Raw genomic sequence first — 26591 nt, forward strand, 5'->3', positions numbered from 1 at the left:
AGTTTATTTCACAGAGTGGTTGAACCTCCTGGCCAGCGATAAAGTCAAAGCAAGGAGATCCCAGGCTATGGAAGATTATAACAAATCACCAGAATGGGTCAGAAGAAATCTGAATGGACTAATTTAAGTAGGGATTCTTTTGCTTCCTCTGCTTGCATTGTGCAACTTCAGGATTCGCCTCAATGTCAGGGTGACAGAAACATCCAGACCCAATGAACAAACTCAGAGCCAGATGATCCTGGAAAGCAAATGACAGCCAAACAGCTACTGTCATTTTGATGCTTAATTGGGTAGCAATTATTCAGAAACAGAAGACAGTATTTGGTAACACTGCTTATGCAGGAAAAACTGGCCCACCTTCCACACAAATTCGTCAGGGTTTGGATGATCTAGTGACTCAAGAAGGAGAACTCCGTGCTCAATGACTTTAGTAGTATATTGAATCAAATCTAAGTGTTAGCAAAAACTAAACAGGAAAAACAGCAACAATCTAGGCCACCGTGTCTGCCTTTTTCCAAATAGGCCATTTAGATTGTCGGCCAACATTGCACACTGTTTCCTTTGGTCTCAAGGGAACCTTAAAGAACCCTCTTGTGGATTCTGTATGCAGAATCCTTTGTGGATTCTCTGGAGGTGTGGGTGTGCCTGCAAGGTAAATTTGTCATTAGGATACATCACACATCATAATGAGCTGAATCGCTGTCAACGAAATCAAATGCCACCAGCATCTGGCAGGAAATAGTACTGAATGCAAGTAGAGTAAGACTATCAATATGGAAGGGTTGGGACCACCGTGAAGAAGAGAACATGAGCCTCGTCTGAAAAGCACAGCCTTATTCAGATCCTTCCCAGGGTTTCAATGTCAGGAACTCTGGTCCACTGCTGCCAAATCTGCCAACCGATCAAGAGAAGCTGGAAATGAGGGTTTGGTATGAAGTCACCCAGTGTTAATGGTAATGGACTAAGTTCTTTAAAAACACTCTCTGAGTTAAGCAACTATGTTTCAAGTTGGCCCTTCCTCTTGGTCATAACTCTTGCCTTGCAGAGGCCGCTGGATCATACAACATACTATCAACCAGATTGGGAAACAGGATTGGTTTCCAGCATGGCCTTCCCATCTTTTCTACCCATGGCTCTGCTGAGTGCAGTATAATTCAAAACGATGCTTTTCTCCTTTGGAATAGCCGAAGGCATTGATACCAGAAGGAAAAGTATTTGGTTAAACTAAATTCTTAAAAGCTGAACCTGTCCAGAGTTTTACTTAAAAAACGAATAAAGGGGAGAGAAAGGAGAAAGAAAGGCAGGAGGAGGAAGAAGAGGGGGAGAACAAGTAAAGCCACCAGGATCACTTACCGGGAGGTACCTCGCAGTGCTATTGAGAGGGTACAGAGTATTAGATAATTTGGGGGATTTCGGATGGCTGATGAAACTGAGATCATTGGAATACGATTGGATACTTAGGTAAAATTTTGGAGGATCACTTGATCTAGCTCCAAACTTGGAAGCGTGCCTGCTGAGGGATTTTTCTGCATGTGACAGGAAGGTAGGAAGGCAGATCCCAGCCACCGAAATAAGCCTAGCCTGATTAAAATATTGGCTTAGTTCAAACCGATTCTGTTCTGAAAGTGCCTGATCAAGTGGTTGCTGCCAGCTTCTTAGCTTGTAGTTTGGCATCGTGCAAGTGAATCAAAGCTTGTGTTCATCTTTATAATCCCCAGGTTTCTGCCAACGGATATTTCTGTCTGTCTCTAAGTCTGTCTGTCTGACTCTCTCATTTTTTTTAACAAGGTCTCTTGATCTCATTATATCCTCATGGAATTGCAATCCAGCTATATTAAGCATGAATAGAGAAAAGAGAGAATGCACATAATATAAGTATTCTTGTTCACCTTCATTTTAGTTTTGTTCACTTCCTTCGCTCAGAATCTAATATTGTTTAAAAAGCCAGCACCCCACCCCACAACTATGGTTAGTAGATCAACACTTATTTTTCCACAAAGCTGTGAATAACAGTTAAAGAAAATGCTGTATGTGCATTTCTTATCGACTAGGTCTTATCTCGGGCTGTCATTCCATCAAGAGTGGCTGACATCCACCTGTCTGTTCCAAGTCACGCAACCAAACTCTGCCTCAATCCCTTACCTCTCCTTCTTCTGCATTTTTCTTTCTTTCAGCTGTTTTTCTTGAATCATATTCCTGCTCACATTCAAAAACATTCTCTTTCACCCCCAGCTGTGTCTCTGACTAATACATGAAAGTCCCTTCCTTGTCTAGGAAATGGTTTAGCACTGACTCAATTTCATTTTAATCACACTTCAAGGTGGCCTTTCAATGTGATAAGTTTCTTCCCAATACACATTTGCCCAAGTGGCTTCCCTGTTTATGAAAGTGATGACACATGGGCTGGATAATCTCGTTTTGTCTTTCTGGATCCACTCTCCTTCCCCTTCTCCACCTTACTCTGTGCCCCAGGAGGCTGGCTTGAATGGACCGCATAAACCAGGCTCCTTTGCCCTTTGACATCAGTTGGATTTGGTCAATGGAAGCCACAAGCAAGAAATCCTCAGTGGGAAGGAGAGAACACAGGTTGGTGGTTGTCAGTCCTTTCAAGGGCCTTGAGTGATGAAGGATGGTCTGTCTGCTTTATACCTAGAGGCTTATGCTGGGTCCCTGTGACTGTTTTTTTTTTTCCCCTCTGTCCCTTCAGATCTCAGGGTTCTCCAGATTATCCTGCCATTTTAAGCTCCTCATGGTCTTCCTCAACTGCATTTGTACACCTTCAAATAGCCATTCTATTAAGCTGCATCCACGTACCTCTATTTGAGAATGCTATGGCTTTCTGCCAGGTCCCTGAGGACACGGTAGGGAAACACTGTAAAGCATGGTAGGTGTATGGCATAAATAAAAAATCTAGATTCGGGTTCTAATTTCATCTTTTTCTTGCTGTGCAAGTTTTTTTTTTTTTTTTTTTTTTGTTTTTCGTTTTTTTGATTTGTTACAAAGTGAGGGGCAAGACTCCCACCTTAAGGAATGGTGAGGATTAAAGAGATAAAAGAATGGTCTTGGAAAGTCCTTTGTTTATTCTCTAAAACTCTATGTCTGTATCCATTCTATTCAACCAGAATCAGTGTTTCACGGTTTTCTGAATATTATTTATTTCAGAAAAGTGAGACTCAAAGAGCTTAAATATTTTTTCCCACTATTGCCATCAAAAAAATCACTTTTTTTTAATTCCACAGTAAACTCTGTACAAATGTTTTTTTATAATAATGAAATCCTGAATTAACGTTTGTGTACACACACAGATTCTGTGCTGAAATGGCTTTATCCAACGTGCACACAGAAATAGCATGGAGAATGTACAAATAGCATCACTATTTTCTTAATCCTAGGTAAATTTAGCAGTTTATTTGTGTGTGCGTGTATTATCATACAGACCTCCTTTTTTATAATGTTTAAATAGCTTATGTGTTGTTCATAATTAGAAAAAATCTTTGTGGTCAGTGGAATCGGTATGTAGGACTATGACTGACAGATGATTTCAAATTTCCATGAATCAATAGATAAAAGAGCAGCTCCTTTCCCTGAGCCAAAACACAGTGATGCTGTTACTTTGCAAGGGTGGGTATTGTGAGAGCTCAGAGTACAGTAGAAATGTTTCTATCTCAACTAGTGTCTCCAGCATTATCATAAATATTAGTCGGGACAGACTGGCAATGCTTAACTCTTCAAATTCTATTTATTGTTGATGCCAAGAACAATGTACTCTGGCCATCCCGTGATCTGACCAGCATCCATTTCACTGTGCTGTCTTCTCAGCACATGGGCCCTTTGTGAAGCAGAGCCACATGGAAGAAATTACTCCCCATCTTCTCTGTTTTGACCTGGAAGTGAGACATGTTTCTTCCTCTTGTAGTTTACTGGCCAGAATCAGCCACATGGGCTCATGGAAAAGCAACTAGGCTACAAAGGAGAAAGCACATGGATTTCTGGGGAATGGTTCAACATTAAATATTGCTGCTGTATCTCATCCTTATTGTCATTTTTACAGTCTCTCACTACATCACGTGTAAACATCATAAAATAAGCATATCACTCACATTTGATGTTAAAACCAAAAGTTATGCACAACTTCAGGGAGTTGGAAAGTGGGACTGAGGAATGATTTGGGGGCCACTATGCCCCTCTCTTGGGGCAGAATTTTCCAACCATCACTAGCGGGGATACCTATAATACACCGTGATTTCTCAGGAGGGTACCCCTTTGAACATGGCAGTTTCTATAAGCAAGCCTTCTTGGTGACTGCAATTGTTTTTATCACAGGCTAATGCACAGAATATCAGGACCCATTAACAGGAATGGCCCTTGAAAAATCTTCTTGTTCGTTCTCTTAAATCAAGATAGAGCACAATAAAATGATGATAGGTGGAAAATATCATCTCAGTCAAGAGTTTTTTTTTTTTTTTTTGGAGTGGAATTTACACACTTTCCCATAGTAATTCACCTTGAAATTGAACAAGCTGAAGATCAGCCTGTTTCTCAGGAAAATCTTACAATGTTTTTCTTTGGTTTTGATCTCTGAGCAAATGAACCGTAGTTGATCTCAATCCTTGTCTAGGATATTTTTTCATCTTCGTTTTATTGCATTTATTCTTATGTATCATGTTACTCTGCTGCCCTCAGCTTTTTCTTCTCCATGATAAATAGTCCTTGTTCTTTGAGTCTTTCCTTCTAGATTTAAATCCTTAGGCCTTAATCATCTCTGTAGTTCTTCCTTCTAACGTTTCCAAATCTCCCAGTTTGCTTCTTAATGGTAGAACCTAGATTTTGGGCAATGCAGCAAGAATGATAAGGTATTATTATTTCCCAGTACTAGTACACTAAAGTAACCACATCTGTAGCATCCTTTTTAGATGTTAACAGAGTGCAAAAGACCCGCAGCATTCACTAAGGAAGTTAATTCTCCTTAACTAGATTTCACATTGAATTTATTGCTATTGACTTTTTTTTGCTTGTTTTTATTTTCCAGGCCATTTGAGAACTGTCAGCTGCATAACCTTGAGAAAGTATGTGGAGTGTTTCTGGCTGAAAGTAGAAAGAGAAATCTCATGGGAAAGTAAATCCTCACATGAGTGTCAGCTGAATTTTGGATGGTGAAGAAATTCAGATCACTTGGATAAACTCTGGATGAACAGATAACATTTTGGAAGGTCATTTGAACTAACTCTGAACCTCTAAGCATGCATGGTTCATCTCTCATTGGGAATCCATGAGGCTCACGCATCTATCTACCCTAATTTCATAGAATATCTTATTGCAACACATTCAAACAGCTATGGTTTTGAATGTGGACTTCAAAGTGCCTTCCAGTCATATAGTATGGTGGGAACAAATTGCACTCTGGGAAGCTGTTCAATGGATCATATCTTACTTATTTCAAAGCCATCTTTTCAACTGTTGTATTGCTTATCAGAATTTGCTATTTCCCCTCTTCTCTGGTCCTTAGCTGAGAGTTGAGCTCATTCTGTGGGAGGTACATAAACTATTCATTGACTTTGAAGCCAGTGCAACTGATGGAGGCTAAGAAGTTGGCATAGCCTGGTTCTCAAGGAAGTTCGAGCATCTTCCTCAAGTTTTTGAGATACATCAATCAGTGTCATTCAAAAGTAAGGTAGGACTCTAAAGCTCTGTGGTTAGGTGAAAATCATACCAATTTGGCATCTAAAAGTTTTGAACACACTCTAGTGGATGCCTGAAAGAACAAATAAAGGACCCAAGACCCTGGACTCATGTATATAGTTGATGTAGGTGACATTAAATAAGATTTTAGTTTCATTTTTCTCTGTTACATTATTTATATATGTGTTACGAGGATACCATCTTATTTATATCACATCACATTATGAGCTACACAGGATATCAAGGCTTAGTCATGTTTTCTTGCAATTGATACTTCAGACAGTCTGATGGAGCCTGTGAAATGCTTCTCAGAGTAGGATTTTAAATGTAAAATATATATTTACATGTAAAATATATGCATATATAGAAAATTTTAAAAAAAGTTTTTGAAAGACAGTATTTAAATGTAAAAAGATAAGTTTGTGATAAAAATAGTTACTTTTAGGTCTAGAGCCACAGGGACTGTATTTCAAGGCATCAGAATATCTGTGTCTGTACATAGCAGCTAGAGGATTTCATTATTGGACACTAGTACAGTCAAGTCACATCTAAGAGTTTATGACTGTCCACACACATGGGTTGTACTGCGTTTCTCCCTTTTTCCCATGCCATATTTTCTTATTTATTCAAACAAAACTCCCAATTCTTTATATTTTTCTTAGGAAGTAAACTGGGAGAATTAATTACAATATGTCATTCTTGTTAAGTATAAAAATACTGAATAGATGCAATGCCCTTTATTTATTTTAATCTCCAGAAAAATCTTTCAATCAGGCTGAAATAAATGCTTGTTCACTCTTTGGAGAGACTGGGATGTTATAAACTACATCGTATATGCTAAATCATTTCAAGTTGAAAATAATGCAATCCTGCGTTCTCTAAACATGGTGAAATAATAGCCAACATTTCTTCTTTTGAAGATGTTATCTTTGATCTAAGAGGTCAGATAGCTTTAATAAACCATAGGTCATAATACTTTTCCTTAACAACATTGTGCAGGACGTAGAGAGATCAAGCTGTATTATACCCGTATTCTAGAAGAGAAGGTGAAGCCGTAACAGCTAAATGCAGTGGCTCATGGTAGGGCTGGGGGCGGATTCTCATTTCGTGGTCTACCACGCAGTACGCTGGATCTCTGATTAGCTGGTTTTGATTTCTGCTATTCTTTCCCTGCTTGAGACAATTAATTTCTAACGATACCCAGTAAAAGCACTTGATGATAGAGGATATAAAAATGATAGTCATTAATCTCTCTGAATTCCAGTTTCTAAATAATAAGAATGTTTAAGAAGATAATATTTAATTTGATGTGCATTTTAAAATCCATGAAGGATCATATCTACTTGATCACTTTTAGAACCCAACAACCTAGAAGATTTTTCTGGCATATATGTGGTATACAATAGTATTTGTTTACTTACGTTGAGCCATTGTGAATTGTTCTTTCCAAGTCTAAGTTCCTTTGTTCCCAATAATTTTAAAACAGTGAAGTCCCTTGATGGATGGATGTTGTAAGCAGAATAAATCCCTGAGGCAACAGAAAGGAGAACAGTCTGAACGATGAAGCAGTGCTTCCTTCAACATAGAGCTGTGTCACCAAAAAACATTAAGAGAAATTTGTGAATCTGAGTCCCAGGATGTTCTCTGGAATTTACTGACTTGTCCAAAAAACAAAATCAGAGCGTTTCTTGTAAGTAACCTAGAATAAAGTCAGGTAAAATCTCCGGAAGGAATTAGGTATGTCCCTGGAAGACTGACAATGTCTCAGATTGCTATAACCTATAATCGTGCTATAATCACATTCAAGGTGAAACCAATGAGCTTTAACCCTAGAGTCTCTGAGAGAATTCTCTTGTGTTTTTCTTTATATGGTTTTATGAGGTTAGGGAGAAAGTGGTGGTGGCTCCCAAGAGCATCTAGCTTGTAGAAGGAGGTAAATATTAATGACATTCCAATGGACTAACTTGTTGGTTGACAGTTCATTTCCCCCAAAATCCATTTCAAGCGCATATGGAACAAGTTACCTTGGAAATACCCTCTTCAGGCACTGGTTGGTTCTGTAGCCACCCATCTCTTCCTCTCTCAATTCTCCTCCCCAGAGGAATGACTAAACCGTGAACATGGATTAATTGGTATAAATATTAATAGTATTGATAAAATTATTTTCTCTGAGCTATTTCTTCAGAAAGTATCACACAGAAATCTAAAGAAATTATACATCGATGACTCAGCTGGTGAAATTCTAATAGTCCAAGCATTTTTTTTGTTCAGGATGGAATCAGAAATGTCAGTATCCCTTACAAGTGCAGTAGGGATAATTAATTTTTTTTTTTAATTTGGGAGACCTGTTAGTTCTCACTGTTACTGTTGAAGTTTATCTGCTGTTGATCATATATAAACATTACTACTGACACAACAGTAGCATGGTACGCCATTTCAAGGTTTTATTTTGATTTGATTCTTTTTCTTTCTTAGATGAGGAGCTAGGGACCTCAAATCCACTCACACTTTCTGGTCTGTTTTCCTTGTAACCACATTCTCTGGCCTGACTTCTAGCATGTGCGGGGAGTCTATTAGACGATGCATGAGCAAAACTTCATCTATGAAGATGTGTGTTGTGTGCCTGTTTCATCAAATACACAGCTCAAATCTGTTATTGGGTTCCCTCTATGTTGTCCCCTAACTAGTTATGAAGTGTTATTTCCACAGTAATTGGCAATTTGTATAAGATGCCTGACCTCAAATACAGCATTCTCTTATAAAGTGGGTATATACAGAATTTTTAAACAGTTTTATTGACATGTGATTACATATAAAATTCAGTTTAGAGCATATAATTCAATGTTTTTTAGTATATAGAGTTATTTATATTTTGTGTATATAGAATTAATTTTTTGAAAAGACTATATTCTTTCTGATTTAATTGTTTTGACACCCTTGTCAAAAATCCTTTGACCATAAATACGAGGGCTTACTTCTGAGCTCTCAATTCTATTCCATTGATCTATACATCCGTCTTCAAGCCAATAACACAGAGTTTTCATTACTGTAACTTTGTGGTACATTTTGAAATCAGGAAGCATGAATCCCTAGTAGATGGACTTTATCGAAAGATTGTTTTTTCCTCCTATGAGCCAGATTAACAGCAATGAGATAAAATCAAGGGAAAGCTGCCAACCAAGCCATTTGAAAGAGGAAAAGGTAAATGGGGAAGCAAAATACATGTTGGCTCTTAGATAGCTCACTTATACAAAGAGATCTGTGCAGTCCTGGAAATAAAAATGATGTTGTCTGGCCTTGGTTTTGCTATTTCCTATTCCTGGTCCTGGGCAGTCATGTGAGCAGATTCCCAAATTCTACTGACCTTCAAGTTTGCATGGGGCCACATTTTTTTGAAACATTTTTTTTATTGAGTTATAGTCGTTTTACAATGTTAAGTCAAATTCCAGTGTAGAGCACAGTTTTTCAGTTATACATGAACATGCATATATTCATTGTCACTTTTTTTTTTTTCGCTGTGAGCTACCACAAGATCTTGTATATATTCCCCTGTGCTCGTTTATCTATTCCACATTTTGAAATTCCAGTCTGTCCCTTCCCACCCCCATGCATGGGGCCACATTTTGACCAGTCCTTATTACCACAAAAGATTGTCCCCCAAGTGCATATTTTCCAAATATACTCCTTAAATTTATAAGACTTTTCAAGTTAGACTAGCTGTCCAATAAGCTTTCTCTTAATTACCCACAAATGAAAAAGTCATTTTAGTGTTTTGATATGTGGTCATCAAACCAAAGAAAAAATAGTTTTGTTGTATCTAATTCCCCAGGTGGATGCTTTGCTATTTTGAACATATTATGATGCAGATATGGGAGAAAGGTGCTTCGTATATCTTCATGCTTAGCACTGCTATCATAATAAATTTTGATGAAAGGAACAAGACCCATAGGGATGGTATGTAACAATATAACCTAATTTCAGATATCCTAAAAATAATTTTCCTCAATGATTTGTCCTTAAGATGTCTCATCCGCTTACTATTATTGCACAGTACCTCATGTCTTAGTTCTCAGGTCGCCATTAAGAATTCACACATCTATTCCCACAATAGTTGTGAATGATCTTATGGCACAAGGTGTAATAAGCCGCCATTGGAACATGAAGAGAATATTTGTGTGACAGCTGGCGTTAAGCCCAAGGGGTTTGAAAGGATATTGCCATAAAATAATTAACGGAGCTGGAAATCTGTTTTGAAGGATACATTCCTGGCATTTCTATGGAAACAAGATTTTCAGTGGAAAGCCTTTAGGCATAAATAAATTTAGTACGTCATGGATTCTGCATTAGTATTTAAAAGGCTTGAAACTGTCCTGTTTTCTGGAATTGTAGAATCTATCTTTGCAGTCTTCAATGCCAGATGTGGACAGGTTTCTGAGTAGAGGAATGAGAGCCCTTTCACAAATATTCATCATCTGAACCACAGTTGACATGTTTCTTCATACTACTAAGCACTAGGTCTGTGTTCTTAAGATATCCATTGATTCCTGATAATTAGCATTTAGAAAGCCACATCTTCATATAATGTGATATTACGTCTTTTTTTTATAGAACCCTATAATTATAGGACCCTATAATCACATCAATTATATCTCAACAACAAACAGAGCAAGAAACTTACAGCTTGGATAAATATGGTTGAGTTTTGCAAGGCACAGTTGCAAAAGAATCCACATTATATTCTAGTGAAAAATTATGGGGTCAATTATTAGTTATACTTTCCTTGATGATACTTTCTCTTAGGATTTTTTATTTCTTTGTTTTGTTTTAATAGTGAGTATCAAATTGGAACACTTTTCACCTGGAATAAGTTATTTAAGCCTTTGAGTGTGAGCTGACACACAGATCCACACAAGCACAGTCGTTCTGAAAGTGAGATCCTCAGGGGGAAGGAAAAAAAGATTGCATTTTAATTAGCTCTGGAGTGATTCTGATGCAACCAAGGTTGATACCTTCTGTTCTGGACAGTAGAAGCCTTTGCGTCTTCAGTACCCCAAGCCGAATGCTCACGGTTCATTAAAGGTGGAAAAAAAAGCAAAGACGTCAGGTCTAATGTTAACCTTCTCCTAAAACAGTTGCTTTGCAGGGCAAGGAAATAGTCAGTTTTCCTCACTGAAGAGCCTCTTCTTGAAGTGACTTTAATCCCATCATGCTGAAGGGTATAATTCACCTCATCTCATGGCACATAGACACAGATATATAAATATATAAAAATTGGGACTGCCTTATTATAGCATGACATGTCCCACTGTGAAGATAAGACCCTTACTTCTCAAGGTTAAATTGATTTAGAGCATAAAATTAAGATTCCACAAGACAGACATTTGATGTTAGAGGGTGTCTCTCAATGGAAGAAAATAAAAATGATACTGTATATATAACATATTATAAATACACTATAAAATATAATATATAAAATGTCTGATGCATTAGTTTTGCTTTTCTATGAACAATCCACTGAGGGTTTCTTTTTCCTCAAAAGCCTGGGTGGAAAATTGCAATATTGGCAAAAGTTTCTGAAAAAATATTTTTGAGGCAGTTTACTTAGACGGCAGTCCAAAAACAACAGAGAGATAGGTTCGTGCAGGGCCCGAACGCAGGTAGCTACCTCAATTAACCCATTGTCTCATCTCCAGGGCTGCTGAAAGAGGAGAGGGCGACTCAGGAAAGGGGCCCCGCTCACTCCTGCACATTCATTTTCATAAAGTTCACAGAAAGGTGAGGAGTCTTAGAAGCTTCAGCAGAGCTGGGGAAGAGACAAAGAGATGCAAATGAGCCCAAAGCCTGTGCTCAGGAACCCCAGGTTCAAAATCTTTACAACTTCTGAGTTTTGAGAAGCGCTTTTCAAATGGGGACCAGCCATGGATTGACCCAGAGGCAGTAGGTGGTCTCTTATGGACTGTTTGTCCAGTTTCTATGAGACAGCCAGACTTAACAGGTAAGGATACAGATTTGGGCACCAACAGACCCATTTCTAGTTTTACAGCCACTTTGATCATACAGTGCTATTTTCTCAACCATCAGCAACAGTCAGTCAAAGCAATTTCCAACCTGACCCCTTCATCTTAACTGTGCTTTTCCAGTTAGCCTAAGATAAAAATGGGTGGACAACAGGCCCAGAAAAGCCTTAGAGGTTTTCCACTTTGAGCCGTAGAAAGTAAGTCAAGTTCCCCTTTGCTTCTACTCAAAATAGGACTTCCTCTTCTGTTAAGATCCATCCTCCAAAATCCAGTGTATGTTTTGTGGAATCTTAACTGTGTCCTTTAAAGCCATTTAACCTGCAGAAGTAGGGGTCCTATCTTCACAGTGGGAGTGGCATGCTATAATAAGGCGTAAATCCCAATCTTCTGAGACAAGAGATGTAAATCAACCAAGAGGCAAAAAAATTCTGATTCTGAAGAGTGAAATGGTCCTTTTAACAGATTATACTTTCCAAAGATCACAGAAAAACACTTCCCATCTCTCACGCTCTTACAATTTGACTTGGCCACTCTTACAAGAAGTGGGACTCTGTGTTCCCTCTCCTTGAGTGTGGGTGGCTTGTAAAACAGGCCAAAGTGAAGCCACGTGACTTCCAGTGCTGGTTCGTGAGAGGTGGTATAGCTTCTTCCTGGTTCTTTTGGGGTAAATGTTCTTGGAACACAACCACCATGCCGAGAGAAAGCCAAACAGCTGCATGACAAGTGTAAGTGCCCAGGCTGATACCCGAGCTGAGAGCTTACCACGCACCTTAGTCAATAGACAGGTGAATAAGTAAGCTTTCAGATGACCAAGCCTGCAGCTACTAAGTCACTCCCAGCCTTTGAAGAGTCCCAGCTGAGGTCCCAGACATCAGAGAGCAGACATACAACACCATGGTGCTCTTTCCAAATTCCTGGCTCAGAATCCGAGGGCATAATGACATGGTTACTGTTCTCTATTGGGTGGTCTGTCATGCGGCAATACGAGTAGAAGAATCTTTCCTGTAAAACACACCTGGATACTCACAAAACGTATTTACAGGGAGATGGTTGACATTTACCATGTGGCAAGTTTTCTTTCTCCTCACAGCATTTCTTACACGTGCACAAAATTTTCAGAGATTACATGTTGCCTCATTTCTTTGACTTATTGTTAGTTGCATGGTCTGATCAGATAACATGGTGGTTGCAGTCAGTGGCCCTAAAGGGCTGTTTTTTGAGGACCACAAATCTTAGGATTTATCTCACCTTCAATGTGGTTTCACCCTTAGTCATATGGATGATAACTTAACCCGTGCAGAGGTATGAAGCATTTACAAATCAAGATGGTCCAGATTCTCTGCAGGACCAGGCATCTCTCTGAATGCAGGTTGCCATGGCAAGGCATGGATGGGCCTCCGCGAAGGGGTCGGCTAAGCTTTGATAGAGTTCAGCTTCTTCGTGGCCTGTTTTTCCCTCCCAGTCTTTATCCAGGATGATGACTGCCAAACAGACCATCAGGGTTTGTTCAATGCCTGATGTCCACATGTTACATCCAGACCCAAGCCGTCATGTGATTGGAAGGAGATGTTATAAAACATAGATTTTTGTGTTTACATTTAGCAGCATATGGACCAGCAGCACGGAGATTTTTCTGGCATAACCTGTTCTTTCCCATCTGTGGAGCAGCAGTGCTCTGATTGTCTCTTCTCTAGAGATCAAGACTGGTGGGATGTTTGGATACAAATCAAAAGACTAGTTTGGGCACCTTAGACTTGAAAAATGTTTGGGGACATCCTCTCTGTGCTAACACAATCATCGATGAAGACGATAGAGTAGGATACAAAGAAATTTAGAACTGTGTTTGCAGAGGAAATGATGATGGTTTTTAGAAGCAATCACTGCTAAATACCCTCTACTCACAGGACATTTGGATGCTTCTGGCTAATGTCATAGGGAACGGGTCTCATAAAAAGCACCAGGAGAAATTGTAAGGGAAAACATGAACAAAGAAAAGAGGAAAATTGGAGCACTTATAAGTAAGAATCATAGTAAGTAAAACATGGAAGGAATCTGGGAGTATAATGGGAGAGGATTTTATGCATCTGGACCTAACCAAGTATGGTGCTAAGACTTTCTTTTCCATATAAGTATCAATGCTTCTTTTCATTAAAAGCCCCCATCCTTTGCTTTCAGATATTTACAAATAACTAGGCTCTTAAAAACAGTAGGCTTCAGGGAGGCTGTTTGCATGGGATTCAGCAAAATTTCAGAACAGGGCCAAGTACTTTTGCTAAGAGAAGCAGAGACAGGCAGTTGGCAACCTTGATTGGCCCTAACCCCCAGGGACCTGGAGAATGTCTCCACTGGCCAAATGAAGTAAGTTCTTATTTGATTGGCTGTGGGATGGTCTGCGCGCATTGGCTGCATTTCTGGCTTTGCAGAGCTAGCCAGGAGAAAGACTGCATCTGAAAGCTGATGTGCTGAATCCTCTTGTCTCTGGGCCATTTCCTCATCTCCTTGGTCACTGGCTCTGCATGCTAGCAGCACTAGAGATGCAAATTCTTGAGCCTCACCTGAGATGTACTGCAGAAACCCTAGGGACAGGGCCCAAGCTGTCTGTTTTAGCAAGTCATCCAAGCAATTCTAACACATGCTGAAGGACCACCCTTATAAGGTCATGTATGACCTGCCAGCCCACGTGACTCAGGGGTTGGGTTTGGGGGAAAGACTAGGAACCGATTCACCAGCTTCTCCTTCTCAGTAACTTCCATACTCAGTCCTGTCTATTTGGAAGCTTAGGAGCCCAGACTGGAAGTCAAGACAACTGAGTCTTTCTCTTTGTTCCTTTTTTTTTTTTTTTTTTTTTTTTTTAGCAATCTAATTCCCTTTGAGACAGTGTGGTTTCATCTGACTAAGGAGGAGAGAGGGTCAGTAAAAAGGAAGTGTAGGAAAGAAAAAAATTGTTTTTAGGTATGATCTCACCATGTGATGAGATGATATTAGACAGATTATATAATCCATCTAATTTAATATCTTTATAGTTTTAACAGCTATATCATGTAGGGGGGAAATATATGTTTATATAAGCAAAAATCAATAAAATAAATTTTGCTATGCTTTGGACTTATTTTATATAAGATATATTAATAATTCAGATGATATTAAAGATTCCTTTTGATTTTTATTAGAAGTTATATTCTTGATCTAGAAGTGTTGAATCATGTGTCTGAGTGCTTTTATACTTCTAGAATATATAAGAATATAAGAAATGACTCTCAGAATGATCAGTCTGAGGTACTACAACACCACTTCCTTGGTGCCATTCCAGCTCCTCCACCCACCCACATGCATACCCCACCCTCATCCCACATAGAATTAAAGGCTTCCTTCCCTATGCTTTTATGGAACATTGTAAATACTCCTATTTTAGCATTTACCCTTTCTTGGTGCTATAGACTGAATGTTTGTGTCTCTTCCAAATTCATAGGTTGAAATCTAATTCCTGATATGGTGGTATTTGAGGGTAAGGCCTGTGGGAGGTAATTAGGTCATGAGGGTAGGTCCCTCAGGATGGGATCTGTGTCTTTAAGAAGAGACAAGAGAGATCTTGCTTCCTCTGTCTCCACTCTCTGCTGTGTGAGGATGCAAACAGTAGATAGCCATCTGTAAACCAGGAAGCGGACTCTCACCAGACCAAATCTGCCAGCACCTCAATCTTGAACTTCCCAGCCTCCAGAACTGTGGGAAATAAATGTTTGCTGTTTAAGCCACCCAGTCTAGGCTAATTTGTTATAGCAGCCTGAACTGACTAAGACATTTGGTAACTGAGTTTTACTTGCGTTAAAAAACCAAGACAACAGGCTCAAAATGGAGTCACTTGTGCTAAGCCCCACGTCAAAAAAACAGGACTTAATTTCAGTTTCTACTCTCCCAGAAATTTAATCTTAAACCAATCAGTCAGAAATCACCTGATCAGCACTATTGAGGTAGCCTGCTGATAGATTCCCGCAATCCCCTAAAGGAAGTTGACCTTGCCACAACCAATCCACTTTTTGCTATTATAACTTCCTTGTTCCCACTGCTGCCTGTAAAGATCTTCCATTTTGTACAGCTCCTGGGATCGGCTTTCCATCTGCTAGATTGGATGTGTCCCGATTCATGAAAAACCAATAAGACTTTGAAAATTTACCCAGTTGAATTTTGTTTTTTAACACTTGACTATCTCTCAACTATACTCTGAGATGCCAGAAACTAAGGGTTGAGTGTTACTCAATCATTTTATCCCTAACTCCCAGAGTAGTACCTGATACACAATAGTTCTGCTATGGTTCTTTTTATGTTTGATTGTTTTTGGAAAATATTGCGAAGATTATGTGACCATGTCAAACAGTTTCAATTTTCTTTAACCCTTGCATTTCCCCCAGCAAAAAAAAAAAAAAAAGTGTATTATTCCACAAGAGATTTTAGATGGTTTTCTGTATCTGCTAACTCATTACTGGTCAGAAATACCTGATAAACCTGGTAAAGCCAAGATACATCCTGACCAAGAAAAACTAAATACTGCAACTTCATCAGTCATCAGGAAATAAAACTAAAACCACAATAAGAAGCCACTACACATCCACCACAGTAGCTAAAATAAAAATAGAAAATAAGAAGCACCAAGTTTTGTCTAGAATTTGGAGAAATCAGAACTTTCAAACACAACTGTTAGAAGCGCAAACTGGCACAGCTACGTTTGAAAACTGTTTGGCTGTTACCAATACTGAACAACTGCATATGCCGGATGCAGCAATGGCACTCCTAGGAGTACCCACTAGAGTAACGTCTGCACACGCCCACTGGAAGACGTGTATGAGGACAGCTGCTCTTCATAATGGCCAAAAGCCGAACAATACCCAAATTCAACAACCATGGCACGGAGGAGTAAATTTTGAGAATTCAAGCAATGAAATACTACATGACAAAGAGAAGAAATGATCAAAACAAATGCACATAATATGAGTGAATCTCACAAACATGACTCTGTCTGAAAGAAACCAGCCTCAAAGAGTGCAGGTTGTATTTTTCCATTTATAGAAAGTACCAAAACTGAAAGAATTGATTTATGGTGCTACAAGTCAGGATAATGATTGAAACTGGGTCACGCACAGTGCCAGACAAAGGCATGAGGAGGAGCTCTAAAAACAGGTGATGTTTTGCCTTTCGATGCAGATCCTGGTTTAGTGTCTAAAAATCATCACACTCAAATATATCCTTTTCTGTATGTGCACCATGCTTTAATTTTTTTTTAAAGCATACCTATGGAAGGATGCCCTCATACAAATCCAGAGCCTGGTTTAACATCATATATACCTGTGGTTCTTGATATTATACACATTGAATAATATCCTTATTTTTATTTTTTTAAAACTCACTAGTTTAGTACCCACACCAAGGACTTGACAGTTTGAAATCTCTTATTTAGTAATAGCTACAATGCACTGAGAGCTTCCTCTATTTAAGGGCCATTTCAGTGTCAGTGAGGTTAAGCCAAAGAATAAGAGCCTTGAATGGCAGGCCACGTATCCACACCTGCTCTGACTTCAAAGTCCACACAATGTATAAAGCAACTTCTATAGATCACCTACATTTATTTAGAAGGAGCAATTTTCCCATGTTTATTAATAAAGGTTATTTAATTTTCCAACAGTTAAGAAATGAGCACTATTACCATAGAAGCTGGTATTTCCCATTTGCCTCTGATAAAGTTTACAATGCATCCTCTTCCTCCGTATCATTGTCTGCACAGAACCCCAAGTACCCAGTCATTGAGGTGGGAAACCATTATTTCTGGAATTATGCCACAAAAAAACCTGAGGACCCCAGTGCCTCAAAATAAAGACTAACGGCCCAGATGAATTCTGGATTTTTTTTTTTAATTTCTCATTATTTTGAACCTAGATGGAATGATCAGCCTCTATCTCGGACATTGTTGTGCTCATGGCCAAGGAAACATGTTAACAGACACACAATGGCTCTCCACCCCTCCATGGGAGTGGCATAACTATTCCTGCCCACATTTCATTGACCAAAGCAAGTCATATCGCCTCACCTGACTTTGGTGGGATGGGAGTTTTAATCTCCGCATAGGAAAGGGCACCTCAAAAGAATAGGGTTAAAACAGATACTTGCATCAGCTGCCAGGTAAGGAAGTAAGATCCTCTTGTATGGAGGGACAGCAAACATTTGAGAATAACACCATGTGCTACTGCAAGCATTTTAAGTGCTATTTAACTTTCACTGTATAAATAAAGTAATTGATTATCTATTAACCAATGAAGAGACCGCTGTGTTGTTTTGCACTATATTGTTATAAACCATGTTTACCAATGTTTCCTTAAAGCCGTATGCAAGAGTTTCTGTAAGACAGATGCCTGGAAATGAATTTTCTGGGTAGTAGCTTCATATGCGTCTTCCACGTTACTAGATTTTGCCAAACTTTTCTCTTAAAAGGATAAATTTACTCTCTTACCAGCAATGCCTAGGCATTTCAGATTTTCCATATACTATTACTCTACAGAGTGATGTAATACCACATGTGTTGTTATCAGGTATCTTTGGAAGTGTTACAGAATGTTAAACCTGGGCAACAGTAACACGGATATTCATTATACTGGTTTTTTGTATTTTCTCTATAACTGAAACATTTCTTAATTCTTTGATTAATTCTATTAATAGAATTCTTAATTCTATTAATTAATTTAATTAATATTTCTTAAGAATATTTTTAAGCTAAAGGAAAATGAAGAGAAGTTCCATAGAAGCAGACTGACCTGAAGAATCTCCAAGCCTATTGCCACTACCTTATAAAATAATATAGATAGATTTAGGAATTATATTGCATGGTATAGAACTTTTCTTCTGCATGTTCGCATACACCCTTCAATTATTTCCTCCTCTAACCATTAAGGATTTCGACAAGTACAAATATCTAATGAAAACATTTCTCCACTGACTTTCAAATACTACTGGATAGAAGATATTGTTAAGCACCTTCTATCCCATGTTCCTTGGCCCGCTTGAGGCCGTTAACAGTTCCCACATGTGCCAGTGTTGTTTTCCTTTCAGTGCTTGCATCTCTGCCTGAAGTCTGCCCTTGGCTTGAGGAGCACGCCTGACTCACAAGTGGAAACAGGAAGTGCCAGGATGCTAATATCCCCAAGAGCCACCCTCAACTAATACGAGGCGAGGTTCCCCGGATTTCTGAACTTTGGGAGGACTGAGTTCTCCAGAGTCTCTCTTGGAGGATCTTCAGAGGGGACTGAGCCCCAATTGTCCACAGTGGTAACATGCCCATGAACACGCCCTTTATTGGTCTCCCTCTCGTCCTGCCTCACTCTTCCCTTCCCTGGCTGCGGTTTCCATGGATCCTTCCCAAATAAACTATTTGTGTCTGAATGTTTGTCTCTCAGTCCTTCTTTGGGGGCATATGGGAAGGAAAAAAGTCTTTTTTCTCTGGCTTGGATATTATAAATTGGACTGAGCAAAGACAGATTAGCAAGAGAGAGGCAAACCAATGTTTATTAACACATGCATCACACGTACACATGGGAGAACTCAGTGATGAGGAACTCAAAGGGGTGGTTAGAACTTGAGCTGATACAGCATCATAGCAAAGAACAATAGCAGAGTGGAGAACTGATAAGACGACGGAAAAGGACTTCCGAGCTTTTAGGGGTGGAAAATCGGAGGAGGATAAATCTATGAGGAAACTAATGCAAGAAGGTCTCTCAGCAAAGTCTGTCTTGTAGATTCCTCTGGTGTCATCTCTGGGCTGAAGAGTCCACAGTTACCTCCAGTGATTAGCACTGCTTTTGTCCTCCTGGTAGAGAGGGGAGAGAGGGGACATCTTTACAAATTTATGTCCTGTTTGTAGGCAAAAAGGAGAAGGGCAGACAGCTTGTGTGTGTGTGTGTCTGTGTGTGTGTGTATCTGCTTTTTCTCAAATGTCTTCAGCTCCAACTCTAGGCATACCTCAGTTCATTGTGCTACACTTGATTGCATTTCACAGACGTGCCAGTTTTCACAAATTAAAGGTTTGTGGCAGCCCTGCGTAGAACAAGTCTACCAGCACTATTTTTCCAAGGGCGCTATTTTTACTTAAGGTATGTGCATTGGTTTTTGAGACATAATGCTATTGCACACTTAAAGACTACAGCGTAGTGTATACAGAACTTTTATATGAACTGGGAAGCCAAAAAAAAAAAAATCATGTGACTTGCTTTATTGCAATATTTCTGGAACTAAACCTATAATATCTCCGAGGAATGCCTGTAATCAATGTGTAAGCGTATTTGGGGATGGTATATTCTGATACCTTCAGGGATTACCCTGATTAAGAAAGCAGAGGTACATAAGTCTTAGTGAAACTAACGTCCTTCCCCTCTCCCCCTACCAAGCCCTCCATCTTTCTAGAATTATTCTTCCTTTTAATCTTCTAATGAATTGGCTCAAGTCTTCACCACTTTGAAATGTCTTTGAGAATTTCTGAAGGAGCAGGAAGAGAGTTTGCAGCCTTGTGTGTCAGTCCCTGTAGCCTGCTTCCCTGTCACTAGCTCAACGCAAGCTTTCAGGTGCTCTGGCTTCTACTTCTTACCAGCTGGCTCTGCCCACAATGGTCAGCACCCTAACAGTGTATCTTCCTCAAAGAACTCATCACACAGCCTCTTACATTAAACAGCTTTTTACTGCAGTTTTGAGTTAACACAGTGGATTATGTAAAAGAACAAAAAATCCCTTAAAATTGGACATTGTATCTTCCTGTTGTAAAAATCCACTAATTCTTCCCAGTCATGGAAAACTTCTTGTAGGTTACATTTGTATTAATCTTGTAAGTCCTCACTCCGGACCTGTTCCTCTGCTTCCTATCTGGTTGACTCCAGAACCAAATGCCTCCTATTTACTTTGATTGGAAGTTTAGCCCTCCCCCTAATTTAAGTCTTCTGTTATCCTTGTATAGCACCAACTCCCTAAAGTGTTTTTCCAAACAAAAGGTCATCTAATTGTGTTCTTTGCCCCCAAGCCTCACAAAGCACAGGCAGGACTTTTTAAATGACATGTTTTTCTTAACATAATTCAAATTATTTTGCCCATGTCACTTTTTGTTTGGAGAAAAGGTACAGCCTAAATATTCATTCTTCTCTACTTCACCCAGAGTTTGATGATTGATACTTATTTTTATTTTTGTTATATTTAACTGCAACAATAGCATGGTGAACTCTTTTAAATTAAATGTTTCAGTATTTCATATGTCTAGTATCTCCATGACTCAGGATAATTTCGATTTCAAGTGATGAAAATTAAACACAATACATCTTAAAGGACAGAAGGCACAATGTTAGCTCACATAATGGCAAAGCCTTGGGACTGACTTCAGGTACAGCTAGATCTAGGGGATTATGTATTTTCAGGACACTGTGTCTCTCTATCTTTGTCTCTCAATTTTCTTTCTTCTGTGTTAACTCCATTTACATGTAGGTCCCTCCAATGTTTTGGCAAGATGACAATGGACTTCTATCCTGCCTACTTGGTAACCTCTGAGAAAAGAGAATGCCTCCTTCCTGATATAACCCATAAAGTCCTAATGTTTTCTCTAATTATTCAAAATGAATCACATGTTAATTTAAGAATCAGTCACTGTGGCCAGGAGGATCCAAACAACTCTCCCTTCTGAAAGTGGTCTCAGGGTGGGAGAGGTGTTATTTGCCATAAGGCATCACTGTTTTAACAGATGAGGGATGGATGGAGAAAAAGGAACCCTCTTACACTGCTAGTGAGAATGTAGGTTGGTACAGCCATTGTGGAAAACAGTTTGGAGATTCTTCAAAAAGCTAAAAATAGACTTACTATATGATCCAGCAATCCCACTTCTGGGTATGTATAAATGGGAAAAGATACATGCACCCCAATGTTCATAGCCACACTATATAAAATAGCCAAGACATTGAAGCAACCTAAATGTCCATCGACAGATGATTGGATAAAGATGTGGTACATTTATACAATGGAATACTACTCTGCCATAAAAAGGAATGAAATAATGCCATTTGCAGCAACATGGATGGACCTAGAGATCATTATTCTAAGTGAAGTAAGTCAGAAAGAGAAAGAAAAATACCATATGATATCACTCATATGTGGAATCTAAAAAAAAAAAAAAAAGGACACTATGAACTCATCTACAAAACAGAAACAGAGAATCTCAGACATAGTAAACAACATTATGGTTACTGGAGAAAGGTGGTGGGAAGGGATAAATTTGGGAGTCTGACATTTACAAATGTTAGCCACTATATATAAAAATAGATTAAAAAAAAGTTTCCTCTGTATAGCACAGAGAGCCATGTTCAATTTCTTGTAATAACCTTTAATGAAAAAAATATGAAAACAAATCTATGTGTGTATATGCATGGCTGGGACATTGTGCTGTACACCAGAAATTGACACATTGTAATTGACTATACTTCAATTTAAAAAGAAAAAGCAGATCAGATGGATGCTGAGCAAAGAAATGTAACACATTCAGGGGTCTAATGAAGAGTTTCAAAGTTGGCCCAGAAAACCCAACTGCATTTTCTATTATTTCTTCAAGAGAAAAAAAAAAGGAGGGAAGTTTATCATTAAACAATGTGCACGAGTATGAATGTTTAGAATAGAAGTTGCTTTTAGTTGGAGACTCATTACAAAGAAGCCAATTAGTATTTTAATCACACTGCAGGATGAGGAATTTATCTAATTTTTCCATATATGAGGGTTGACACAGTATTGCTGAAATGTCTTTTGCCATCATTTGATATCTATTTGATAATGGAAAGGAATATTTCCTGTTTTGAATTTTAATTCTAAAGTCACATTTTGAAGAGTCAGACAGAAATCAATAAAGAAATATATATTTTGCACAGGTTTTGCCCAGGATGTTCCTTGGGTGAAAAGGAAGAATTATTCCTGAAGTATACCTCTGGAGAGAGGCTATTTTAAAATAATGAGAAATACTACATCTGAATATATTCTTTACAGAGTAGAATATGCAGCATTTTAAGAGTTCAAAGAAGAGAGAGATTACTGTAGGTCTGAGAAGTTAGAGAGGATTCGATGCAAAAGACAAATCTACCTTTAAAGTAGGTAGGAATTTAAAAAGCAGAGAAGAAAGATATGAATTTAAAGTTTACATTAAATGATTTTTAAGGAGCTAATGGGAAATATGTTTTGTAATAATATGTTTTAAGCAATGATTTCAAGCTTTATAACACGTGTTGATGATATGATATTTCTGTGTTATTTTGCCTAGGCGTTTATCAGAAACAAATTGATTCAAAAGAAGTTATTAATTTATTACACAAACTTTCAGGCTGCCTTGTTTTGTTAATGATTGAAGAGAAAAGTTTTCAAATCACAAATTACTTGGATAGGTCATCACATGACTTCCCAGATTGGCATCTCTAGAATTTTGTCCTCAAAATGCCTCATCCAATCATGTTTCTTTTAACTTTCTGTTCTTGATCATCGACTTTATTACTTGACTGGTGATCTTGGCTCTTTAAAAAGTATAGAACGCAAATTTACCAAAAGATTAAATCAAAAACTCAATCGATGGGTTACCTGTAGGGCTAAATAATTTAAGATATACCTAAACCAATTTAAGACAAACTTCATACAGTGGAGAGAGATGCAGTAACCTCTGGTTTGAACCACCTCCTATCCAGTAACTGGGCCTGCAAATGTCTAGATATCAGTGGTACTGATATGTTCATGTTAGTAAATCAACCTGGTATCAGTTTAAAAAGATGGTGGTCTCTTTCTCAAATATTTCTAACTTCCTTTAAAACTCTTTGATGGAATTCTCACCCTTGATTTTGTCTCAATATTTATTCCCACACAGTGCATCTATTTCAGAAATGCTACCAGGAAGAGCTTATTCCATAGAAATTCCATGGAGAAATTGGGTAGGATGAACGCCATCATTGGAAATGAATGGATCTATGAAAATTAACCCATGAAGATACATAAACATCAGAAGGTCTGAGTAGTTGTCTGAATCATAGCCAGACCTCTCTGGTCTGGAAGTCACAGATGGTCCCACTTTCCTGCAAGGCTTCTCGTCTCTTCCAACCATCATCAGCCGTAAACAAGGGAACAGGTTCTCTTCATATACTTGAATAAACCTGCTTCTGTCCCAGGCTGAAACTACCACATGCCAAGACATACAATTAAACAAAACAAAACAAAAAAGCACAACTGAACTTACTGGAACCTTAAAAAAATTAGAATTAGATTTGAAGTAATTTTCAGGTCAGTTTTAACTTTTAACCAAGTTTCCAAGGCCGAAGCCTATAAACTGAAAACTTCATATTTTAGAAAAAGAGAAAGAGAGAAAACAAAACAAAACAAAACAAAACTGGGCTAAAAGGAAGACGAAAGGCACCACAATTAAGGTATTGCCTTGTGAGTCATAGGCACTCAGTTATTAGATGTTTTAGAGCCTACAAACAAATTTGTGGATCAATGATATCTTTGGCTTTTAACCTTTGGTCCATGGCAGTGGAGACTTGTGTCACCTGCACATGACTGAAAAGAAAAGCTGTGAATCTTGACCGTGTTTCTTATCTTTGAGCCTGGGTGCAATATGAGATCAGGGAAAGGAGAGCATCTGTGGCTAAAAAGGGGCCACTTGATTTCTCATTTCTCAACCACTGGATCTAAAAGTCTTCTTCCATCTTATTCTTCTCTCTCATTACAGTGGGAAAATATCTTGTAAACCCAAAGTTGAATCCTTGCACATTTGATCTGTGTTATATATCCTCCCTCATGTACTCAAGATTTTGCTCCTACAGTAATTCTGTAAGGGATTTATTTTAAGTAAGAGTCAAGAAGAGATTTGTTTTCCCCATGGTAAAGGCAATATCCTGGGCCATCTGATAGGAATCACATTAAATATGTAGATTTCTTTGGACAGTATGGCCATTTTAACAATTACTTCTTCCAACCCAAGAGCATGGGATATGTTTCCATTCCCTTGAATCATCTTCAATTTCCTTTATCATTGTCTTATAGTTCTTGGCATATAAGTCTTTAACTTCCTTGGTCAGGTTTATTCCTAAGTATTTTTTGCAATCAATCACACAGGGAACTATATTCAATATCTCGTAGTAACCTATAATAAAAAAGAGTATGAAACAAATATATGCATGCATATGTATGACTGAAACATTATACTGTGCACTAGAAATTGACACATTGCAAAGTAACTATACTTCAATTAAAAAAAAAAACTGTAAAAGAAATTAAAGAGGAAGGAACAATTCCAGACTTATTCTATGAAGCCATGATCACCCTGATACCAAAACCGGACAAAGATATTACACACACAAACACACACACACACACACACACACACACACACACACACACAGAGTACAGGTCAATATCACTGATTAAACATAGATGCAGAAATCCACAACAAAATACTAGCAAATTGAATCCAACAATACATTAAAATGATCATACACCATGTTCCAGTTGGATTCATCCCAGGATGCAAGGATTTTTCAATATCCACAAATCAATCAGTGTGATACACCATATTAACAAACTGAAGCATAAAAACCATATGATCATCCGAATAGATGCATAAAAAACTTGTGATAAAATTCAACAACCATTTATGATAAAAACTCTATAAAGTGGGTATAGAGGGTACATACCTTAACATTATAAAGGCCATATAAATATATAATGGTGATAGTCTCACTCCTTCCTTATTTATTCTGTTTTGGTTTTGATGGACCCTTATATTCTAAAGGTAATCTTGAGATATGTTTCTGTAGCTTTTGGCAATTGTTTCCCATTAAAAATAATCATTTGCTCTATAGATTTTACAATATGTTATTATTCATGTCTATTAACTTGTGTTCATAAATTTCATTTTTAGACATTTTATACTTCATTCCTTAAGAAGAACCTCCCTGATCTACCCCACTGTCATTTCTGCAACTCAGTTCATCTATTCTTCTGTAATAATATATAGAATTTCTAAGAATACTGATGGCTTGTGTCTGTTCTTAATGGATGCAATAGTCTTTTAAATAACACCAGTGTCTAAATCATAGAGAACTTATTTGAAGTTGATGCCTTTCTTTGATGGTATCTTTGTTTTATTCCAATGTTTAGTGATTCTTGGATATATGATCAAATACCTGTTTGAGAATTAAAAGAAAATACTTAGCAGGGTTGTTCTTTCTCAGTCCAGTGAGTATCTCTGTTTGTGTATTGGTGGATTCAGGTTCTCATGTTAGTGGACTCTTTGGGAACAGGCAGGACATACTGGGAACACCGGGTGCAAGAAGCTTTGGTTTCTAGAGGTGAGCACGTTTAACTCTTCCCTGTGGCTGAACATCAACTGCCCTCTAGCTCAACTCTGTATCTCTTCTGTTCCAGATCCACCAAATTGAGAGCGATAGAAAGAGCTTTATTCTGAAGGAAGAAAGCAGTCTGACTCAAACTCTGCTCAGCATTTCAGCCTCCAAATTCATGACAAAGACCAGCCTGAGGCTTATGCTTACCCTTGTTTAGAAGGGATTTTTGTACTGATTTGGGGTGGGGAAGACGTGCTGCATCTAAACTCTTTCCGGGTTCAAGTAGAAAAGAGACATCTCTTTCAAATTTAGCTTTGAATTCACTCTCTCGATGATACCCCTGGCTCCTTTGGTTCCTGTTGAATTGTAAGGGGTTTCTTCTAAGGCGTGTTAGAAAGAACTCTTCTCGCTACCTCATAACCTTTCACTCTCTATAGTTTGGGTTATATTTTCCCATTTGCTTGTTTCCTTTCATTCTCAAGACATCCTTCATCTACTGGATATTTCTTCAAAAATTATT

Source organism: Camelus ferus, chromosome 19 (genome assembly GCF_009834535.1).
Source record: "Camelus ferus isolate YT-003-E chromosome 19, BCGSAC_Cfer_1.0, whole genome shotgun sequence".
NCBI lineage: Eukaryota > Metazoa > Chordata > Mammalia > Artiodactyla > Camelidae > Camelus > Camelus ferus.